Source organism: Rhipicephalus microplus, chromosome 7 (genome assembly GCF_043290135.1).
Source record: "Rhipicephalus microplus isolate Deutch F79 chromosome 7, USDA_Rmic, whole genome shotgun sequence".
Taxonomy (NCBI): domain Eukaryota; kingdom Metazoa; phylum Arthropoda; class Arachnida; order Ixodida; family Ixodidae; genus Rhipicephalus; species Rhipicephalus microplus.
This window is the reverse complement of record NC_134706.1, coordinates 123562914-123583450: the sequence shown is the minus strand read 5'-3', so window position 1 is coordinate 123583450 and position 20537 is coordinate 123562914. Positions and strand designations below refer to the sequence as shown.

The 20537-nt window shown below is 48.9% G+C and overlaps 2 non-coding genes across 2 annotated transcripts; both read left to right on the top strand.

The window, feature by feature from the left end:
* The first annotated feature begins 405 nt into the window (after positions 1–405).
* On the top strand, positions 406–567 carry LOC119180461 (U1 spliceosomal RNA). Its single transcript, XR_005111050.2, has one exon. It is a non-coding gene; the product is annotated as a U1 spliceosomal RNA (small nuclear RNA).
* A 17503-nt stretch (positions 568–18070) lies between these two features.
* Positions 18071–18233, top strand: LOC119180476 (U1 spliceosomal RNA). The gene has a single exon (XR_012885179.1). It is a non-coding gene; the product is annotated as a U1 spliceosomal RNA (small nuclear RNA).
* The last annotated feature ends 2304 nt before the right edge of the window (positions 18234–20537 follow it).

The window sequence follows — 20537 nt, the reverse complement described above, 5'->3', positions numbered from 1 at the left end:
AGCCCGTAGACAGGATAACGGCTGGTCATTAAGGGTAACTAACTGCATTCCCAGAGAAGGGAAGCGGGTTAGGGGGAGACAGAAGGTTAGGTGGGCAGACGAGATTAAGAAGGTTGCGTGTATAAATTGGCAGCAGCAAGCACAGGACCGGCTTAACCGGCGGAACATGGGAGAGGCCTTTGTACTGCAGTGGACGTAGTCAGGCTGATGATGATGATGATTATCAAAGAATCTCTGGGAACTAGGATTACAAGTTTTTGCAGTCAAATGACTTCTGTGTTGTACGTTCTTCCGGAGGATTTTCCAGCTTAGCAGCCTATTTCGTGGCACTTGAATCAATAATCACCACTCGTGCCACATGGTGCGTCTTTCAGAGTGGCCCGTTGTCTCGACGCACTGAAATGCATACTTACCTGGTGTCGGATTCCCGGTGGTCACTGGGCCGGGAACCCGTGGGGAGGCCCGTCTATTGCACTGCGGTGGGTTGAAGCACGCCACTACCCCAAAGCGGGGTAGGTGGGGCATGTAATTTTTGGTACTGGGACTAGGTGTACGCGCCAGCCCCTTCCATACTCAAATCCAAAGACAGGTGGAAGACGTAAAAAGTGTTCACTGGAAAAAGTGGCCCTTTGTCTCGACGCAGTCATTAGTGTGCTTACCTGGTGTCGGATTCCTGGTGGTCACTCCGTGCAGAGACCTGTCCATTGCATTGTGGTGGGCTGAAGCAGGCCATTAGAAAAATAAAGAATGACAGTTACTATTACTAGGTAATTTTCCCAAGGTCTAAGGACATATGTAGCTCAAGTTCGGGCGAAAAGCGGTTCAGAAGCCAGTGACATCCACATGGGGAGTTATAGGAGCTGCGATGGAAGCACGACTATGTGTTGTTGGAACAAATGCTAAGAGTGAAAAACAGTTTGACCACAAGCTGAAGCAATCGCTATGTTTTACAAATGACACACACACAACGCTGACTTTCCACTGAAAACACAATTGCAACGCAGTTCCGCAGATGATGATAACAATCAATTTTATTTTCCGTCAGATAAAAAAAAACGCCAGGCCTGCGCGGTAGACGCAGCACGGCCACAGTGAAAGCTAGAAGAGTGGAATTTAAGCGCCTTTTCAAAACACTCATTGAATAACTTGCAAGCACACTTGCTTGGCACCCATTAGGGCATTATTATTAAACGTTTGGGTTTTAGGCCGGCATTGACTATGCTAGTTTTTGTGATTCTTCTTAGAAGCGTGGTATCCATTAAACACTTGCATGGAATTTTCTGCCAATCGTCCATGCAGTGGCCGACGACAAGGAGGAATGATGGCTGAAGTGGCTATGCGCCACAGTTAATAGGAGAACAAGAACAAACTTTTGCGATGTTTTGGTGAAATCGATGGCTCACTCGTTACGCTATTCGCATTGTGCGATGACTGGTTGTTTTGTCGCTGTTGTAAAACATCAAGCTTGCCTAAGGCAAGTTTGACAGCAAGTAGGTAGCTCAGTGGTAGAAAAATGGACTGGAACCCAGTGGACCCGAGTTCGAGCGGCATGCACTGTGCTATTAGCGCTCGGTTTTCTTTTATCTAATTCGCGCGATGTGGTTACGAACACCAATGGCGGTGGAGGTGGTCTACAACAACTGCGCGTGACCCGAAAAGTGATCGCAAAGCAGCTTTCGCTGTAAAAGAGCCCTTAGTTGATCCCCATCTGACTAGATGGCGTGGTGACTGATGGGACCACCGGCCACAGCGAAACGTCGTGAATATGGCCAAGGTGGCTCTCGCCGCAAATCGAAACCGAGGTATATATAAACGGATAACGTAAGCTCCATAGAAGCCCATGTATCCATTTATTGGCGGCTTGTTGCCACCATCGCCATCTACGTATAGAGCGGACAACAAACAAAGAATGAAATATGTCATCACAGCTTGAAGTGGTAGCGACGTCGTGCATTCATTCTGCATGTCGCAAAATTGAAGTATTTTATTGAATGCTGATCCTTTACTTGTTTTTTATATACGCATTATATGCTTCTTATGACTCACTAATTGTGTGCGCGAGAGAGAGGGAGGACCAAGGAAAAGATTGAGGAAGAAAGGCTGTTTTATTCGCCAAATAGTGTACATGCTATATACAATGAAAGCTTTGCTTCTGAAATATATATACAATATATATACAATAAAATATATACAATGAAAACTTTGCTTCTGAAATCCCTGCCTTTCCTTGTATCTTTATCTCTCTCTATCTCTTGCTTCTGAAATTGTGACACAGCTCTTTCTGTCCAGAAAGAGTCGCACATGCTCCTTTTTTTGCTTACAGTATAGACACAGGACTAGCCCTGTAATACTTGTGCTTCCACTTGCATGTGCTTTTCGTGTTGTTGCCTGCGAATATTTAATAACTGGCTATCAATCAGACGCTGTTACAGAGATGCAGTTATAATAGCGAACAATTTCGGCACTGTTTATGGGAGCTCATTTACGTTTCAATGTGCCACAATCACCTTCTTGTTCATCCTTTTTTTCTGGAGCTGTGTTCAGTCAATTCTTTATAGCATCCTTTTTTCATCACTTTGTGGCTTTGTTTTCTTCACTACAGCATGGTGCCACTTGAGAGATTTATGCTCTCAGCGTTGAGGAAGCTTTTTCACAGTAGCTATTAAAGGCTGTGACATCACCTATACTTTAAAAAAAACCTGCTGTTCTTGTTTTTCATACCTCACGTTTTTTAATTACCGTGTTTGTCATCTGCTACATATGCATCTTTGAGACAGACGTCAAGTGAGCACAACACTTTTTCTAAGAAGGAAGGAAGAAGGAAGGAAGGGAGGAAGGAAAGAAAGAAGGAAGGAAGGAAGGAAGGAAGAAAGGAAGGAAGGAAGGAAGAAAGGAAGGAAGGAAGGAAGGAAGGAAGGAAGGAAGGAAGGAAGGAAGGAAGGAAGGAAGGAAGGAAGGAAGGAAGGAAGGAAGGAAGGAAGGAAGGAAAATAACTTTATTTTGGTCCTGGAGAACGCGACCGAGTCACGCACCCAGTTCAGTCCCAAGTAGGCACCGGCAAGCCGAGCCTGCGGCCACCTCGCGTCTCCACTGGACAGCTGTGAGCTGCTCAGTGATAGCGGGGCTGTGTAGAAGCATCTCCCAATGCCCCAGTGTGAAGCTTGAGTCTCAGCACGTGCTGAGTGCATGCTCTGATATGGCTGTCTCACCATCTGGCGAGCACAGGTCGTTCGGGAAGACGTCAGGGTATATGTCATGGAGAAACGCAGGAATTGGATAGGATTTTCTCGTGAAGTTGCTTATTTAAAAGCGAACACACTGTCTTGAACGTCTAGTTCCCTTCAACTGTTTCATTACAACAGAAAAAGAAACTAGAATGGCGTTTACTTTTATAGCAAGAGTGCCCAATGGTGTAATGGAGTGCAACGCATAGTTATCGAGTAAAGGGAACCGAGCAGGCAAACTGTCAGAAAGCACACACACACACACACCCACGCACGCACACGCTCGCAGATGCACACACACTCACACGCCTATGCACGCGCGCACACAAACATGCACAAATAAACGAAGCATTGAAGCTATGATAAATTGGTAAAGAGTGCCGTGCCCTGATGAACTGGGTACGCGTGTCAATGTCGCTACCTTGCTTTACCACTTCTGCGCATGTTTCCCGTTCAAGCGAATATTTGATCATCACTAGCTCGTATGATTCATTTGATTGAGTTGTGGGGTTTAAGGCCCCAAAACCATGATATGCATATCAAAGACTCTGTAGTAAAGGGCTTGGAAATTTCGGCCTCCAGGGTTGCTTTAACGTGCGCCCAAGTCTTAGCACACGGGCCTGCAGCATTTCCGCCTCCATTGTAAATGCAGCCGCCGCAGCTGGGATTCGCTCTCGCGACATGCGGGTCAACAGCCGAGTACCTTAGCCACTATACCACCATGGCGAGGCACAATAGCTCATACATCACTATAGCTCGACATGTACAGCAGAGCCGATTATCGCATTATATGCTTTTGCACAAGCCTACGTTAACACGGGATTTCTAACATGTAGAACTTCTAACAAGTGTAGTCTGCCTCGATAACGCTCTAACGTGTGCATTATTGTGTGTTTAAAATACCGCATTTACCTAATTCCACTTGCCCTCCCCCCTTTTTGTGGTGGGGGAGGAGAAGAGACCTTGAATTCGCATGCGCGTTAGATTCAGGTACAAACGTCTAAACTGCCCCAAAGCTGTAATTTTAGTTCTGGAAAGTCAAGTGAGCGTTGGAAGCGAGGGCGCGTTGTAATTGGATAAACACGGTATATTGTCACGTTGTCTTGACGTTGAAGAAAGTAGCAGTCAGCAGATTCAAGACAAAACTTGCTATCTGGGCGAACTTCTACCTGAGCAAAGAAGTGGAACTGCTGCGATTCACACTGCATGTATGCACTGACAGCGGCGAGCACAGCATTGGCTGTCAATAAGGTGATCTCCAGTTAGGTGCGCCGGAATTCATACTTAAAGCATGGAACAATCAATCCTTATCGCTCGCGTAGGCTCTAGAATGAAGCTAGCCGTTCGCGTCCTGCATGTAATGTTGCCAGAACCAGCTCGAACAATCTTGAAAGAAGAAAAACAAACCAGAGGAAAAGGGAAGGTAGGGGCGTTGCCCAGTCTAGAAGGGCCTGTCTGCTATGTCAGCTGCGCTACTTCTTGGAAAAGGATGATGGAGTTTTAGAGACTGAGAGAGAGAGAGAGAGAGAGAGAGGAGAGAGAGCATGAACGCACGAAGTCACACTCCGCAATCATCATAACACCATATTTCATTAACTTCTAGAAGTCGAGCACTGCGATCGCGCTGCCATGTTTGGGTATCTTCAGGACTGTTCAAAGCGAACAGTCGTGAAGCTTCCCAGGCATGGCAGCTTGGTGAACGCCGAGCATCGATAAGAGATTTTCACGGTGAAACACGAATACGTCGAAGTCAGATAAACGCGCTTTTCATTATGTTCCTGATAAGGTCGTGTAGTCAGTGGCCACGTATAACGCGGGGAATATGAAAAGGTTTCATTAGTTTTAGTTGACAACACTTATGCCTGTGCTCACGTGTGAACCCAACCGTAAAACCTTCCCTGAGATTGATTACCGACCGCCTTGCAACGTGGGGCGTGGCGCCCTCCTCCACAAGTCCGCTGTGCGGCCGCGTCGAGACGCTGCACCATTTCTTTCGTGAATGTATAGCAGCATGCACCTTTTAGCGCATGGTTACCAGTATGTTCCAGATAAGTATGCATGGAAGTCTCGCCACAGGGATAACTTTGTCGAACTCTTAATGGCTATCGGAGCCTTCGTCTTATGGAAGCGGAGGGGACTGGCCCACCTGAGGGGACGCCCTCAAAGAGCTACATCGTTTAAGAAACGTAATGCTTATGCATCTCAATGAAGAACTAGTTATGCAGGGAGAGGAGGCTTTCCTCCGACGCTGGGCTACACCATTTATTATTGTAAAAAACAACAGAGTGTCCATGCCGTTCCTCCCCTACTGAAAAGGTGGGCTAGAGCTTGTAACACTGTGAAATTACAGTGTGTATTCTCCTTTCATTCATTAGAAACATGTCCTTTTTGTGCAATATTGTTCTTGAGCACGAGAGCAAACTGTCCTCACAGGTGAATGCAAAAACATCACCTTACACTGTGAATGGCCCCATTGTTTTTGCATATAGCCTTACAGTTAATATAAGTTTGATCATCTCGAAGTTCATGAATGTCCTGTCCTTGTTGTACAATTTTTGCATTTACATCACTGCATACGTAAATAAGTTATTTTCGCCTTATATAACAGCTTGCACTGTACATACACATGATCATCATTGTCCATCTTTTTGTGTGCCCATAAGCCATGTCAGATATATCTGGAAATAAAATTCTCTTAAATGGGACAGATTTATGCTCTGCAAAGTAGAGTACCCACGTACTAAAGATTGATAACCACTGTTTCTGAAGGCACACACACCTCGTGTATGGCACTGTAGGCTGGACTGTTTGTTAATAATGTGGTATAGTATAACATGCTAGTATGGTATAATATCGCATCGTGTCGTCTACAATATGGCAGGCTACCCTGTGGTAGGCGGCACATTGTTCACGGCTCTACTTGCGGCATGTGTCGCGAAATACCAGCTTGTCATGCTTATCAATCTGTTCTGTTGCATTGCGCGTATGCTACAGCCGCGTGATGCCAACAGCGGGACATTTGAGCAGTGTCAAACCGTAGGATGGGGATCTCAAACACGCGGCCCTGGAGGCACTTGGTTACGTCCCACGACCATGACATCGTTGTCTTGTCCCCACTTCTTTGTTATTGTATTATTAAGTTCCTTCGTGAGCAAAGCTTCGCTCGCTTAAGGCATTGCTCTTTGAAACATCCCATGTGCTGACTTTGTTTGGAAACGTGACCGTGTACAAAAATTATAGTTCACAACGGGCACGCAGATTAGAGCCATTTTAAATGCGAATGCATTTCATAGTCGGGCTATGTCAGGTGTCCATCGGAATCTATCCACCACCCTCTCCCGTAGATACAGCTGCGGGCGCGCGCTTCCCTAGCAACTAGAGCCTCAACCAAGCCAAGCTTCGGCGTCAGCAGCTGTCAGCAACAGCTGCGGGCAAGTGCTTATCCTCGCCGCTAGCAACTGGAGCCCCCCCCCGCCCCACCTCCTTGACACGAACGTGACTTGCCACCACGGCAATGCAGAATGCAGTGCGTTTGAAACGCGTTTGAGGCGTTTTTGCTGCCAGCGTTGGTGTAGCGTTTGTGTGTATAAGACGCTGACATTATGGCCATCAGGCACAAAGAAAGGTGCAGTGCTTCGCCGTTCCTTTTGTTGCCGTTCGTTCTCTCTCCTATTTGCGCCGCACTCTTCCATCCGATGAAGTTAAGCGCGCGCATTACTCTCAACCGTTCGCTGGCTCGGCGCCTCTCAAGGCGATGGCAGAAGTCGGTGAAGGTGAACGTCTGACGGCAATGGTGTCTATCAAGAAGTGTAACACAATGACCTCGAAACCGTCTCGGCCCAATCGTCCCCGTCTATGCCATCCATCCCCCGTCAGTCCAAGATGAAGGCCACAACTTCCCGGTGCTTGCCGAAACTTTAAAGCGAAGTGAGCCCCCCCCCCCCTCCCAACCGCCTTCCAAACACCCGTCAATGTGTTGGCCCGAGTGTGCGCCCAGGACTTGGACGACGCTACCAATGACCCCGCCAGGGACAAATTGCCCATCGTGAGCCGCGGGTATTACGCGCTCCTTGGCGACCAAGACCATGCTCAACTAAACCAGCCCCTCTCCTTTGAGCCCCCCTCCGGTAAAGCGTCGCCCTACACAGACCGCCAACTTGACCCACTCGCGTCCCAGCGGGTGCCAGGCCGCGAGCTGAGAGCTCGTTCGCACTCGCGCCGACGCCAGGGAGAGGAGAACAGAAAAGAAACGAGAGGGAGAGCCACAAGCAGAGTGGTGCGACAACGCCGAATTGGGCCAGAAGCGACGGCAAGCGACAGTGATGCCCCACCGAAGGCGAAGACGCAGAAGCTCGGCCAAAGCGCCGCAGGCAAAGGGGAACCACCCCCTAAAGCCAGCGAGCCGATCTGATAACACCTTCGCTTCGTTACAGACGGCAGTGCCCGTGCGCGCCGGCGCCACCGTTTACCCTTTCCTGTTTCACTCCCCCATGCGCTGCCTCCCCTTGCCCCCACCCCTCCCTTCCACACACTCACGTACCCCCCTCGTTTCCACTCCACCATAGTGCGACTGATGGCTGACCGAATCTGTTTCGCCACTTGGAATGTTCGCGGTTTCCGCGACACGACGAAACAAACCGCGGTCGTTTCCTTTGCGAAAGCCCGCAGCATCGATTTGTTGTTCGTCCAAGAGACGAATTTCCGATCCCCCCTCGACGTCGCTCGTTTCCGCAGCCTCTGACACGTCGAAGCTTTCTTCTCATTGACGAGGACCAGGTCATGCGGGGTTGGGGTTGTGTTCGTTACCGGGAGGTTTAGGCAAAATTCCCATTGCGTGTTTGGCGCTGACGGCCGCACATTAATGCTTGACATTTTCATCGATGGGCAGAAAGTCCGGTTTGTGAACGTGTACGCGCCAGTAACTAGATCGGAGACGAACCCCTTTTTCAGGGAGCTTGGCGAGTACCTGCTGGCCCGCCTCCCACACGTAGTCCTTGGAGACTTTAACTGTGTGGTCGACACTGTGAGGGATATCCGGGAACCAGGTTGCGGAGGCTCAGCCTACCGTGCAAAAGAACTGATCAAAGTTCTCGAACGCCTCCGACTTTCAGACGCATGGGTCCGCCTCCACGACGACGACTTCGGCCCCACCCGCGTGTCGAGGGTCACCGCTAGCCGGCTAGACCGCGCGTACTTACCGGAGCTCCTACTTCCATCCCTAACAGCGTGCGAGGTGGTCCCGTTGCCACCCCCTCAGGCCGCTCTGTCTGATCACGCGCCACTGCTAACAACCCTCCGTGCAAAGCCTGGCCCCAAACCAGACGACGCATCGTGGCGCCTGGATTCTGCACTACTAAAGGATCGGGTGTCTGCACCACAGATCGAGACGCTCATAGAGGCCTCGATTAGAGCATCTCCCCACGTAACATCGACTACCTGGGACGACCTCAAGGAGGTCTGGAAGGTGCTCCTCCAAGACGAGGGCCGTAAAAAGAAAAAGCGCTTGACGTCCCAGATGAACGAGTTACTGCGCAGAATGCGTATTATTCAGAGTGCTGACACCCTCACCTCCTGTACACGAGATTACCTAGCCTCGCTCAAGGTGCAGTACGAACGGTTTCTTCGGGCAGCTAATGGTGAAAAGCGCGCGACTTGGGCCACCTCGAACGAGCGGCCAGAGGTAGTCTCGCGCGAAGTAAGGGGAAACGGCTTTGTGCGTATTGCAGAAGTAAAGCGCCCAGATGGTACCCTCGCGACAGACCCGGTCGAGATTGAGGCGACCTTCTTGCACCACTTCGAGACAGCCTTTCACGAGCCGGACGCCACGACGATCGCCTCGGAGCCAGCGTCCCTGTCGGAGCTGTGTAAATTCCTTAAGCGTCTGGAAGAGGATGAATGCCCGACTATGTGCGGCGCAGCGACGTTACCAGAATTGAGGGCCGCTATTCAGTCAATGCCACCAAACTCGGCTCCTGGTGCGGACGGCCTCACTGCGGGCTTCTACGCCACTTTTGTCGAGAGCCTATGTGAACCCCTCTTAGCCATAGTCAACACGGTTCTCGAGGAACACGCGAAACCTGCCCCCTTTGGCATGGGGCGTGTAGTCCTCATTCTTAAAGAAGGTGCACCGCCGAACGACCCTGCTTCTTGGCACCCGATCACGTTGTTAAATGTAGACTACAAGATCGTGGCGTCAATCTTGAACAGCCGACTAAAGACCTTTCTGCCGGATATTGCTTCACACCAGGCTTGCGCAGTCCCGGGCAGATCAATGTTCACCAACCTGACCATGACAAGGGACGTGTTCCAGTACGCTTCGGAGAAAAGAGTCACTGGAGCCTTTTTTTCACTTGATCAGGCCAAGGCTTTCGAAAGGGTCAGGCACACCTACCTGTTCGAAACCCTGCGAGAGTTTGGCCTACCGGCAAGCTTTGTACAAGTGATAAGGCTCCTGTACTCAGACCTCATGTGCCACGTAGTAGTAAATGGCTCCACGATGGACACCTTTCAGTACACGAGAGGGATCAGGCAGGGGTGCCTGCTTGGCCCAACCCTCTTTGCACTTGCGATAGAGCCGCTACTTACATCCCTGGCAAGCGATGCGCACATCCGTGGCCTTCCTCTCACAGGAACTGTGGACCTGAAAGTCCTCGCATACGCTGACGATATCTCCCTTTTTGTGCGAGATCCAAGCAGTCTCGAGCGTTTTCACTAGGTATTCGCGTCATACGCCCTAGCATCAGGTGCACAGCTAAATGAGAGGAAGTGTAAAGCCCTCCTATTCGGCCATTTCCCGGCGCACGTGATCGGAAACTTCGAGGTAGTCACCGCTGTTAAGGTCCTCGGTATATACTTTTCCAGCGAGGGAGTTACGGCCTCAACGTGGTCCCGAGTCGTGGACAGGGCTGCACAAGTGTCAGAGAGCGCTAGCCTACAAGGCCTGACGCTATACGAGAAAGCCGTAGCCGTCAAAAGAAGCGTTTGCGCCCTAGCCTCGCATGCGAGCCGAGTAGCGGTGATGCCCACAAGAACAGCAAGCCAGTTGACCAAACTCATTAACGCATACCTCTGGTATGGGAAACCGCCACCATTGAAGCAAAACTTGCTACAACTGGCAGTGTCAGAAGGGGGTCTCGACCTACCACATGTGTTGACCACGAGCAGAGTCCTGGCCCTGAAAACCGCCCGCATGCTCGCGCGCGCGAGCGATTACCTAGGGCGCAACCTACTCCTCTACTGGAGTGGAGTGAAGCACGACTGGCTGGATGCAAGCCGCCACTCCAGGCCCTTTGCTGAGGCACCCGCGCCCTTCTATAAAACGGCGTCGGCTACCTGGCGCATGTTGAGGCAAGAAGTGCCCGAAGGCGATGTGGATGAGGACCAGCCAGCGTGCATCGTTGAAGCCATCACGTGGAAGCAGCTGAGCGACACTGCACAAAAACGAGCCGAGCGCGCGAAGCGCGAATTACTCTCGCTCCGTTGCGGCACCCCCCGTGATGCACAGGATTTCCTCCTGAAAAAGGCCTGGACCGTCCTCCCCACCAGACAACGCCTGCATAAATTTGGAATAGTCCCGGATGAACGTTGTCCGAACTGTCACACAGTTGAATCGCAGGATCACGCGTTCTTCCAATGCGTGGCGGTGAAACCCGTGTGGCGGATGGTAGCCCACTCCTTTGGTATCCGCCCACCTCCGTACCACAAGCGCAACAAAGGTTCCTTCGGCCAACTTGTGCTGATCTTCACGATGCTAGCTATTTGGCAAAAGAGATCGCTAGCGGAGGCGCGTAGAAAGCCTGTCCGGACCGTGTTTCTGGTAGTCTCGCGTATCCGGCGGTTGCTATGGGCCCACCTATCCGGCGAACTCGAGGCCAGCGGTGAGGAAAACTTCCTTCGTCGCTGGCATACCAAATTCTTTTTTCTGAGGAATGGCAAGCTAGCCGCCCCAATCACTACCTGGTGACCCCCCTCCCGCTGTCTAGCACATGCAGAAGGGGACTTGTGTATATATATATATATATATATATATATATATATATATATGAGATATAACAGACAGTAATGCCAAGGAATGTACAGGGGAAGTTATTAAAATCAATAGAATATAAATAAGAAGAAAGAAAAGTGGATGAAAAAATTACCAACTGTGAGCAGGAATCGAACCTACGACCTTCGAATGTCGTAGGTTCGATTCCTGCTCACAGTTGGTAATTTTTTCATCCACTTTTCTTTCTACTTATTTATATTCTATTGATTTTAATAACTTCCCCTGTACATTCCTTGGCATTACTGTCTGTTATATCTCATTAATATTGTGTTAAAAACACGGAAAAACGTGCCCTTAGGTATACACTTCTTTCCCTTATATATATATATATATATATATATATATATATATATATATATATATATATATATATATATATATATATATATATATATATATATATATATATATATATATGTATGTATATCTGTATAACCCTTTTCATTTCATCACCCCATTGTCGTTGTTATTTGTAGTCGATTCGGGCAAAGTGTGCTGGTCGACACTTGAGCTAATTTTTGTATAGCGCCTTCTTCATTGATTGGCGCCCGCCTTCACTCAGTTTTTTTTGCGCGCAGATTGTTGCTGATGCCTTATTTAGGGGGAGACAAGACCCCTCCCCCCCCTCCCTTGTAACCCCCCCTGCCCCCCCCCCCCGGCCTCAAGGCCTCTTTTATACTTCCCGGCATGCACTTACCGTGTACGAAAGCAGCATTGTTTCAGGCGACAAAAAAGAAATAATACCTAGAGTTGTACAGCGCTAAGTCGCTACTTGTTCCAACCGCGTGTTGAGAAGACCTACCACAGTGCATAATTAAGCCTGCTGGAGCACCACGCGCTGTACAGTAAATAGAGGGGTACGTTCCCCCACATACATTGTACCTCGGTAGTGGTGCTTTCCTGATTGTACATGCACCCTTTGTAGTCGTGAAGCTCGTTGTTTTTGTCATGTACTTTATCCTTGGTTGGAAGTCAATAAACTTCTCCTTGCTGTAACACAATCCAACCCGAGCATTACAGCTCTCGCTGGAGGACATGTAACTACAGTCGCTTCAACGCCATCACCAACCGGAGGCGAAATAAATCACAGCATATCCATGGAGTGCATGGTGATGAGTGGGGCGAAGCGTCCGTCCGTCCATACGTTCTTGCTTCCATTCATCCGTGCGTTCTTTCGTGCATCTGTCTGTCTGTCTGTCTGTCTGTCCGCACAACCGTCCACCCATCTTGTCAACACTTCCCGCCATCTTGCATCTTTTCCTCATATTGTAATAATAGATAGCTTGCCTGCAGTGGCCAGCTGCAGATGTCACTTATGGTGCATTCAGACGACGGATCGAATCCCGATGTGGCGGGACGGACGGCGCGTCACGTGACCTCACATCAGCGATTCCCCTCGTCCGCGACTCGTCCGCGCGGCTCGCGGACGGATGAACCCAACCTGTTTCTCACATCGGGATTCTGGCGGGGGAGAGCCGGTACTTCAGCGGAATAGCTTGGGGTCGGTGGCAACCAGTACACTTTTCGTCTGCTCGCGGCATGTCCTCCACGGCTCGCGGACAGCTGCATGACTGGTCGGCATCATCTACGCTTGAGCATTGTTTACTTAGTTTCCGGAGACTTTGTTCTCAGGTGATTAAATATGCAGAAATCACTTTTGGTGGTTCGGGAAATGTCGCCGCCGTCGCTTAACCCGCGAGATTCGTAGCCGTCATGGTGGTGAAATATTCCAACCTCTGCAACCGGCGGCGTGCCGCTTCTAAAAAAAAAAAGGCGGGAGACACGTTTAGAAGTTCTACAAGTGGAGAATAATGTAGTTGAAAGAATATCCTGCTAGCAACTCCCTTTTCTCCTGAAAGAATAACACTACTCGTTCATTTGTCACAACACGACAGACATCGCAGCCAAGCTTTGCTTCTTGCGGGCATCCATGTTGAATACTCTCAAACCAGTCTGCTGCCAGCGGGCGCAGGTGAGCGCCGAATCTGCTGTCGAGGGTAATCCAGCTGTTTTCTCCTAGGACACCGTCCGTCGTGTGGATGCGCCTGCAGGCGGACCATCCGCGGATTAGCTGTCCGCGTCCACGACAAATCCGGATTCAGTCCGTCGTCTGAATGCACCATAAGCGTATGAAAGGACCCCCATCCAGCGGACATTCCAAGGACTAAACGAGAGCTGGCACCCACGCACTTTCTTACGCCCTGCGCTTCGTGTCAACTTCCCACCTTTAATGGCTCTTGTTCATGTCTACATACAGTTCACTATGTTCGTGGCACTGCACCCCTACCCTAGCTAAACCATGCTAAAACCAAGGAGATTTCGCCCAGCGAATTTAACATTGCACCCCCTTCTTTTTTTTATTGATATGATATATAAGGATATGTTGGCACGCCATTATGACACCGGCTACTCCTTAGCCGTTGATTGAAACCTGAACATGTATCTTGAAGCAAAACATACAAAGCAGTGCATGGAAAATAGAAAACTCGGGCACAGATATGCAAAGACACACTTATACGCACATATCACAATGGTAAGTAAATGTTCGAAAGTCAATGTAAGAAGTCTCTGGAAATGTCCCTCGTTAATATTCGGCCCACCAGCACAAAACAGCAAAGCACACGCCTGATCCTTATAAAGATGCATTCACTCGTATGTACATAATAGTCCACACGTCATTCATTTCACAACGCACACGTGATGGGTGTCACATGATACTGTATATAATAAGTACATGTGTTACAAATGAAAGCTTGTTCTTTGTTAATACTTGTCAGCAATCCCGCTGTCTTGTAAAAAACGTGTTAATGCTTGTAGAGCGTGGGACTGTAAAACTCCAGTTGCCCACGGGCCCAGAAGTTTTTTCATGCTAAATGGTCTGCGGTCCAATGCGAACAGTTCGCACTTAAGACGGCGTCTCGGCGTGTCATGATGTGGACAGTCTATGAGAAGGTGACAGACGTCTTCATCTCTAAATCCACATTCGCATTGGGGAGTTTCCGCTCTGCCGATTCTGTGCAAAAAATGTTTTGTGTATGCGGTGCCTAGCCTCAATCGGTGAATTAGAGTTTCCATCCTAGTCAGATGGTGCTCAAAGTGCATCTTTCTGGGACAAGTTTTTTTAGTAAGCATCAAATTTAACGCAGATTTTATTGGAGATTAAGTCACCAATACAAGTCTCTGTGAGTTATTTTTTCACAAACAACTATGTTTTATTTATAATTAACGGGCGTGGGTTTTCTCCTCAACTGAAAAAAGGTGCGCGTGTGCCGCTCCTTTTGTTCGGCCGTGCAGGTGGCTACCTACTACTACTACTACTACTACTACTACTACTACTACTACTACTACTACTACTACTACTACTACTACTACTGCTACTACTACATTCAGGACGCGCGACCCACGGCTAAGGGAGCTTCCACAACAAAAGCGGAAGACAAGGCCGCGAAGCGAAAAACGCGTGATGCTGAACGCAAGCGAAGCGAGCTGCCGATACCGAACTCCGTCTCAGCACGGCTATTCTTACGCCGTGCACTCTCGGCGCAGGAAAATCCTTCCCATTTCCTCACTATTCTCTTCGGAGAGATGGGGCATTTTTTTAGAATTGATGATTTTTAGAATTTGATGCCAGGATTTTAAAATCCTGGCATCAAATCTCCTTCAGAGATGACCTGTGTACGCTATGTAGGAAAGCTTTCTTTCAAAAGGCCTGGAGCTCGCACGCCTGGTCTACCTTCCTCGCTGCCCAGCATTTGCCGAAATAAAGTGCGTGACTTCAGCCCAATGGCCGAGGTGAGTTTGAGAGCCCTACCGTCGGAGGTATACTTTTTAGTATCAATTAAAGCACTTCCTTGGTAGCAATTCTTTAGCGGTAGGCGTTTCATGTCAGAAATATACATGTTAGCGTTTGACTAGGGGTGCCAAGCATAGTCATGCCCGTGAGAGGGGCAGAGGGGCGACCGCCCCCCTATATTCACCTAGGAAGGGGGCACAAGATATGCGTCAGTTATAGCCCCACAATAGGCCTCGAGAGCCGGTATGACGGCACGGCAGCACGGCGGCGCTTGGACGATGTCGCGAGATATTCAAGCGCACGGCCACTACTGGCAGTGCTTACCGAGCATAAATTCGCAATAGGAGTAATTGGATTGGATAAACTTTTCTTTGGTCATTCAAAACACAGATCACTGTGTTGTGGGCCGCTCCCACGTGGAGACTGATTGCCTGCTAACATTTTCATCCTCAAGCAAGAACATAATTGAGTGAATACTCGCTTGACGAAAAACTTCGCCTTAATTTTTGGCTCCTCAGCGTGCGGCCAAGAGTGACCAATGTCGAAAGTGGGGGGCTCCCACCCCTCTTGGCGCCCCTGGTTGATGCGCGTATGTGCTTAAGTCTACCCGAAACAGCCGAAGACCTTCAACCACCCCTGACAACCACAGCCATGACGGGGAGCGTGCTATCATGAAGCTCCCCAATAAGATGGTCGCCATGGCCGTCTACCTGTAGCGCCGAACCCCTACCTGGGGGAAGTCACCACTTACATTGCGAAGGCAATGCGTTGGTGCAGAACCGATGTCAAACAAGGTCCATTCGTGCGCATTGGGCACCTCAACGTGGACATCATGGCGGTTGGCGACTGCTGGCTAGTCTCGCACATGATGTTCCTCTGGTGCAGCTCGCCCAACTACAAGCGTCCTACCAACACAAGAGAAACCTCGATGGGCATTACCTTCTCCAACGTTCAACTACAACCTCTCATCCAAGACTTTCTATTCCCGTACTTCACCGACCGCGAAATTGTGTTCTTCAAAGAAAAACGTGTCCCGCTGCTTTCTTATGAGTAATATTGTTTTTGTATATAATTTCACTGATATATAAATAATTATTCTTGTGAGTAATAAGTCGATATATTACCATCAATATGCACATAATAAACATCGTGTAAGTGTATAAAAATTACCCCTGTGACAACGTGCCGAGTCTTTAATTGATGCATCGGAGAATGTGCCAGATTTTTAGGAATAATAATTGTAGATTTGCCCCCCTCCTCAATATTCACTTCGTCGTGATGGCAGAATGAATGAAGAGAGAAAAGTAACTTAATTTTGCTCCTCTGGGTTTTTTCGCACTCTTTCAAAAAAAAAAGCACCTGTTAAAAACTCACATGCATTAATTTCGGCATTCGCCTAAAACGGATTGAAAGCTAAACGCATAATGTGCGGCTATCGTACCACGAGAATGCGCCCGTTGTTGCCTGATGTGTGAGTAAAAAATTTGTTTACTCACGCACACGCTGCAAAGACGGTTCAGACGCGCGTATTTGATATTTCATACCTCACACGACCACCCTGCAGAGCACACAGACGTGCGGTTTTCGCCTTAATAAGGTCAGCCGCAATATAGTTGTGCATTCAAGTTACTGTTGTGCTCAGCAATATCAACTACAAGTATTACAAATAAGTTAATAAACCAACAGGAGTGTCCTTGACGGGACTATGTTTTTACCAGCGTCCGTACGCTTCGAAGTTGAGGTATTTCACTACGGTCTACACTCTTCTTCTAACTTCGAACATCTGTGAGCTAGCAATAATTTGTGCACTCTATCGCAAAACCTTCATAAGCGGTTATGTGCCACTGACGTCGGGCAAATCGCACAACCTCCCGACGGACCACTAAAAGCGAAGAATGCAACAGTTATACAAAAACCAAATTGCTGCGAAGCGACGGTGGACATATGCAGCGAAGGCTTTCTGTTCCGACCTTGCGTTTCCATGGACTCTGTGATCGGTCCACCTTTGACCAAGCAAACACATTATGCACTGATGTTAAGGGACGTCATAGTAACGTTGTTATGACGCCAAAAATATTGCCGATTTGGGACGCCACGATAACGTCATATCTTGCAATACTTTCAGCATCACTCGTGTTGACAAAGATGACGCCAGCGCCGCCAGCGGGTTGATTTTCGCGTTTGATGAGGCACTCCGCCGTGGTTGGCCCATGAAATGTCGAACATACGGGGTTCTTCAACGTGGGCTTAGAATAGCACGCGCACTCTATGAAAATCTGATCCCTGGCGCCGGGATCGAACCCAAGAACTGTGGCGTTGCCTAGCACTACAACCACTGTGCCAGCGAGGTGCACTAAAACATAACTGAAGTGTGCTTAAAGAGATAGAGGTAGCTCTGGTTAAGGCCGGAAGCAGTCGCCAGGCTTTAACCAGGCTCTGGTTAAAGCCTGGCGACTGCTTCCGAGAGCCGTTGCGCCACTCAGATGCGCACACATGTACACATGCTCGAAAGCGTAGCAGCTGAGGAGTGGTGATTTGCTAACCCTGGTGATGGCGATTTTGGGACGTCCGAGAGTCAAGCAGCAAAGAGGTAGGAAGTGCTCCACTGGCACAATAGTCTTAAGAATGTTTCTTGCAGTTTTGCTGTTTAATCAATAATATAAACTAATCTGCGTGAACTAGGATCACAAGTTTGTGTAGTCAAAAGGCTTCTGTGTTGTTATAGGCTCTTCTGCACAATGACTTTGCGATAACCACTTTGCATTCCTTAAATAAATTGCCCTGTACGAGCAATAACTCGGATGCGAATGGTTTCAATGGGCACTCGAGCTTTCCCTTGCAGCAAAAGGGGCCGATAACAGCTCAAAGCTCGGGATTGGCTGCAGTTTTTTTTGCTAGACGATCCATGGTCTTCTTGCTAATCTGGGGCATGCAAACTGATATTCACCACTCGTGCCATACGGTGAGTCCTTCGAAGTGGCCCGTTGTCTCGACGCACTGATTTGCATAATTACGTGGTGTAGGATTCCCGATGGTCACTGGGGCAGGGGTCCAGCGCCGAGGCTTATTCATTGCACTACGGTGGGCTGAAGCATGCCACTACCCCAAAGCACGGTAGCTGGGGCATGCAATTTTTGGTAGTGGGGCTAGGCGTATGCGCCAGCCCCTGCCATACATGAATCAAAAATAAGACCAGAACATGTATTATTGGGCGAGAATCCCAAGGTCTATTCTCATAGGTAGCTCAGGTTCGGGCGAAAAGCGGTTCAGAAGCCAGCGACATCAGCATGGGAAGTTATGGGAGCTGCGATTGAAGCGCGACTATGTGTGGAGGGAGCAAACGCTAAGAGTGAAAAGCAAAGCTTGACCACAAGTTGAAGCAATCACTATGTTTTACAAATGACACACACACAACGCTTAATTTCCACTGGAAACGTGGTTTCAACGCTGTTCCTCAGATGACGATGAGGACGATTGGGGCTTGTTACCCGAGAGTGGCAAGCGCATGGTCATGTAAGGCAGGTGGGCGCTGCAACAAACTACTACCTTGTTAGTCCCATGTTGTAGCCCCACTGATAGCCCCTAGAGTGAACACCGGCGTCGCTGTGGTTGAGGTGATGTGACGTCACGGCAAAGACACTGTTTCTTCGCCGCTGCTTGTCTCTTTTTCGGTGCCCACCGCGTACCTGCTGTTTAGCGATACGCCTGTGATTACTCCTCAATTGCTCCTCAAAGACGACACGGTGGTGGCACCTACCCGTCGCCTTGCCTTCTACACCTTATCACATCCGATAAGCATGCGCATGCCGTCACGCTTCACTTTCCAAAATAACTGCCAGATTGCGCTCATGTCTCACGTGCGACGTGACTTGATGCCCTCGTTCACCTTCCCTATACGCTCGGGACACTCTAACGCAGCGCCGCCAAAATACCGCCAGAATACCATTCACCGATTTTCTTGCGCGGAACATCAAATAAACGTTTTTTTCACTCTTTCCAGACGCAAGATTATCGTCTTATTTTCATAGGCCACCCTTTTAAAGAAACGTTTTGTTAAAACCTGGCATGCATTACTTTCTGTATACGTCTACGACGAGTTGAAGGTGAACATCATAGGGTGCGGCTATTGTATTACGTGAATGCGCACGTTGTTACGTGATATGGGCGTAAAAAATTGTTTACACATGCTCACGCTGCAAGGACGATGTGGACGCGAGCATTTAATATTTCATACCTCACTAGACAACACTGAAACACGCAGACGTGCGGTATTCACCTTAATACGGTCAGGCGCAATATAGTTGTGCAATCAAGTTGTTATTTTACTAAAAAAATGTGAACTACCACCACCCGTCTAACTACCCGCACCTCCACCAAATGTGAGGAGGTTTAATAGCCGTTAGAGACGGTGGCGAGACAGCGTGAAGAACCGTCCAGCGATCGGCACAGCAACGAACCGAAGCACGAGCCGAGAGAGCCGGGCGTTGGCGATGCTGCTTGTTGCCGGCACAACTTCTTCTTCACATCTGCTACATATGCATCTCTGAGACAGACGTCAAGTGAGCGCAACACTTTTTCTCAAGAAGGAAGGAAGGAAGGAAGGAAGGAAGGAAGGAAGGAAGGAAGGAAGGAAGGAAGGAAAGAAGGAAGGAAGGAAAATAACTTTATTTTGGTCCGTGGGAAGGCGACTGAGTCACGCACGCGGCTCAGTCCCAAGTAGGCACCGGCAAGCCGAGCCTGCCGGCCGCCTCGCGGGTCCGCTGGATAGCTGTGAGGTGATCAGTGAGAGCGGGGCTGTGTAGAAGCATCTCCAAATGCACCATTGTGAAGCTTGAGTCTAAGCACGTGCTGAGTGTATGCTCTGATGTGGCTGCTTCACCATCTGGCGAGCAGAGGTCGTTCGGGAAGACGTCAAGGTATATGTCGTGGAGAAACGCAGGGATTTGGAGAGGATTTTCTCGTGAAGTTGCGTATTTAAAAGCGAACACACTGTTTAGAACGTATACCTCCCTTAAACCGTTTCATTATAACAAAAACATTGAATCGTGTTTACTTTTATATCAAGAGTGCCCAATGGTTTAACAGAGTGGAACGCATAGTCATCGAGTAAAGGGAGCCGAGCAGGCAAACTGTGAAAAAGCACACACACACACCCACGCACGCACACGCTCGCAGACGCACACACACTCACAAGCCTACGCACGCGCACACACTAACTTGTAAAATAAACGAAGCATTGAAGATATGATATATTAATAAAGACTGCCGTGCCCCGATAAATTGAAAGTCGCTACCTTGCTCTGTCACTTCTGCGCATGTTTCCAGTGCAAGCGAATATTTGATCGTCACTAGCTGATGAATCATTCTAACTTGACCTGTATAGCAAAGCGGATGATTGCATTATATGCTACTGCACAAGCCTATGTTTCAGCGGGATGTCGAACACCTAGAACTTCTAACAAGTGTAGTCTCA